Raw genomic sequence first — 3,692 nt, forward strand, 5'->3', positions numbered from 1 at the left:
AACAAAGATTTTGGTTAAATAAATCATTTATTTCAAAGAAATTTTGATTTATTATTTTTGTAAATTTCTGGAAACCGATTGAAACCTGTGATTGAAATGGTTTCGGTATCGTTCCTTTTCAGGTCAAGATAACGGTTACGGTTTCGGTTTCGGTTTTGAAAAACGAAACGGTTTTACACGGTTGCGGTTTCGGTTTGGGTTTCGGTTTCATTCCTTGATATGAATTTTCGCAAAAATAGTTGGTTGTGGTTTTAATTTCTCTAAACATTTATTTAAGCTTTTAAAGTTTACGAAATACAACAATACGACACTTACGTTACCGTTGTGAGTCCCCCAAATGTGTATAATATATAAATATGTACATATGTAAATGTAAATATTGAACATATATAAGTATAAATATTACATCCTACTGCCATAGCTAAACAAAAGCGTTGGGCGTAGCGGTTTCTGGCACTTAGCGTTAGCACCGGAGGGCCATACCTAAACAAAAGCGTCAACGCCACGTCAAATGCAGAAATAACAACAACAATAAGCATAGGTTTGTTTGTGTGTAACACGAAAATGACAGTTTCGCCGTTTTCTGCAGCCAACTTCAATACCTAACGCCCTGTCAAAATCGGATTTTCTAACCTCTCAGCGTTGACGCCGCGTTGTTTCGGTATACTTCATACAAATTGTATGGGCATGAGAAGTTTTTTTTTTTTGACAGCCAAACAACGCTGAAGCTTTTGTTTAGGTATGGCAGTTAAACGTAAATTAAAATTCACTTCTATTCATAGTCGCCTTTGGCATCACAACGGACAGCTTAGTCGAGTCCAAGTGTGCCTCCACATGCGGAGGCAGCCCGCTTACCTAATCATAGTCGCCTTTCAGACTTCTACTAAGTAGTTTTAACTTAGTTTTGCGATATGAAGTGTGAAAATGTATAGATTTTTCTTTACGATATTTTGGAAAAAAGACATTTTTACTAAATAATGTCAAGTTTGATCATCCGTTTATGTAATTTTTACTTTCAGTGCATGTTTATGCAAAAGAATAAGGTATAAGTTTCATGTTAATTGTGTTGAATAGACAGAACTGCCGCAATGATATGAAGTAGATATTTATCAAAATCATGCTGTGAAACATACAAACACATATCTAAATGTTATGCACTAATTTGCTCTAAAAGAACAAGCTTGAAATTGACGTTTTATTTCAACATTTATATCAGAGTGTCCAGATTTGGCGATTTCGCGCCAATTTGGCGATTTTTTTTGATATTTGCGCGTAAACATTTAGGGAATCGCCATTGGCGATTTTTGGCTATTTTTTCCCTTCAAATAAATTTTTTCCAATTATGAAAATATACAAAGCTTAGTTTTCCACGATAATTTTACAGAAGAGGCTAATGAACTGCGTGATAAACTTGACTTAAGAAGCATATTAAAAGACTGTCAAAAATGTTTAATCACCCTATAATCGAAGAACTTTTGAAACGTTTACCTAGTCAATTAAATACTTTTAAAAAAGCTTTGATTTTGTCACCAGAAAAGTGTGTGAATCACAAGAGGGCGATTTTCAGAGACCTGCCAATTCACTATTTGACTTTGAAGGAAAGAAAAGCAGTGGAAACTGAATATTTAAATCTTTTAAATTTCCCATGGAATAATTTTCTCAGATCCGACTCTGAAGAATTTTAGATAATTGCTTAAAGGTAAGACCGCACTAAGCGACGCGACACTGCAGCGGCACTACGCGACACGGCGCGACACTTTTTGGTATATTGCACTGAAACTGCAGCGGCGCGACACTTCGCTGCAAATTTTTTCATTTATTTGTGTCAAAACCTTCAAACAAGATGGATGCCTGTGGCGCTGATGTAATGTTAATGCCTTTTATTTTAATTTTCCTTGGCGAATGCTTCTTTACATACAATTTTCTTCTTGAAGGAAATGCATGTGAATATTCACTCACAATTGGAAATCTAATTAATTCAAGTTAAAAATATAGTACGAAATGTTATGTCGCTCTGCTAGGTATACCGCACCATGCGGCACCGGAACTGCGCGACACCACGCGGCGCGACATTTTTGCCTAGTTGGTCAACTTTGCCGCGCAGCGTCGCGTCGCCTAGCTCCGCTGCAGCCTAGTGCGGTATGCTCCATAAGAATACAAGCAAAGATTGTTTTGCCGCGCTGTGTAGTGTCGTGTCGCAATAAAATGTTTGGAAATATAAGTAAATTCATATTAAATATTATCCTTGCCGCACCCACATGCTTTGTTGAACGCGTTTTTTCCGTAATTAATTCAACAAAAGCTAAGATTCGAAATAGCATGAGGTTGGAAAGCCTTAATTCAATAGTTCGAATAAAGTGTTATATGAAGGCTACTAGTTTCTGCTACAAAACGTTTCCAATATCAAACAGTATGCTATCAAGGTTGAATAGCTCAATATATGACAACAACAGAAATGTAAATCATTCAGACGCTATAGGTGATTTTAATGAAATTGTAGAAATAGCTGATCTACCCTTACTATAGGTTTTTATTTTATTTTTAGTGCCGAGCTCTTAAAAGGGGATTGTGCGATTAATCAATTAATGTGAGTTATAATAAATTTAATAATTGCGCAGTCCTATTGCAAAATGTGTTGAAAAAAATATTTTTTAAAAGTTTGCGTGTTTTTAAAGAAATTGTTTGTACATCACTATTATATAAGTGATTTTTGTTATTTATTATTACCCTCTGAAGGTGTTATATTCGTGTTTGGTTTTAAAAACTATATTATAACAAGAGCTCATTTTTAAAATAAAAGATTTGTTAAATCTATTTCATGAATTTTATTTAAAAAAATTGGCGATTTTTGGCGATTTTTTCAGAAATTGCGCATTTTTTTAAGCAATCTGAACATCCTGATTTATATATGTAAATCATTCCAATTATAAAATTGTGATGTAGCCTTATTCGAATGGTAATACGCATTTAATTTGATCTTCCGATTCAAATGGATCAAATCACGCTCTGCCAACTTAATTTTAAATTATTTCGTCTTTTTTTCCTTGCTTTAATAAAATACTTCTTCCTAGTTACGACTTAATTGCAGCTTCAGCCGAAACTTAATTTTAAGTTGGTACTTAGCCAGAAAAGTCGAAACTAAGGCGACTATGAATACCTTTAGTTGTAACTTAGGATAGTTTCGACTTAGTTTTGAACTAAGGGCCGGTTGTTCAATGTCTGGTTATCACTACCACTACACTATCGACGATTTCGACATCATGCATGTAACATGTGATCGATAAAGCAGTAATTGTGCTTCACCGGAGCTTCTACTTCCGATTTGTGCTAATCAGACATTGAACAACCGGCCCTAAATATGACTATGAATATGCGCCTATATGTATGTATGTACACACATCCAAGTAGGAATGTTCGATATTTAAGAAGTTATCGATATCACGAATCGATTTAATTCATTGCATGTAAATTCGATATGCCGATATATCGGTCTGAACAATATCGATATCGAAAAGTCGATGTTGAAAATCCTGCTCCCAATTGAATAGAATATTAAGGGCCGGTTACTCAATGTCTGGTTAACACTGATCTGCGGTTAAACATCTTTATCAACGTCTTCGACTCCATGCATACAACAGGGCGTCGGTAACGTCGATAACTATGTTTAACCGGAGATTAGTGTTAACCAGACA

The 3,692-nt window shown here is 35.1% G+C and overlaps 1 protein-coding gene across 1 annotated transcript in view; it reads left to right on the top strand.

Moving 5' to 3' along the window:
* The window catches only part of LOC118738768 (ribonuclease P protein subunit p30-like), a 22,482-nt gene that overhangs the window by 356 nt on the left and 18,434 nt on the right, over positions 1-3,692 (top strand). The gene's annotated exons all lie outside the window — the stretch shown is intronic.

Source organism: Rhagoletis pomonella, unplaced genomic scaffold (assembly GCF_013731165.1).
Source record: "Rhagoletis pomonella isolate Grant_MI unplaced genomic scaffold, Rhpom_1.0 Rhpom_scaffold_00005, whole genome shotgun sequence".
In the NCBI taxonomy this organism is placed as follows: Eukaryota; Metazoa; Arthropoda; class Insecta; order Diptera; family Tephritidae; genus Rhagoletis; species Rhagoletis pomonella.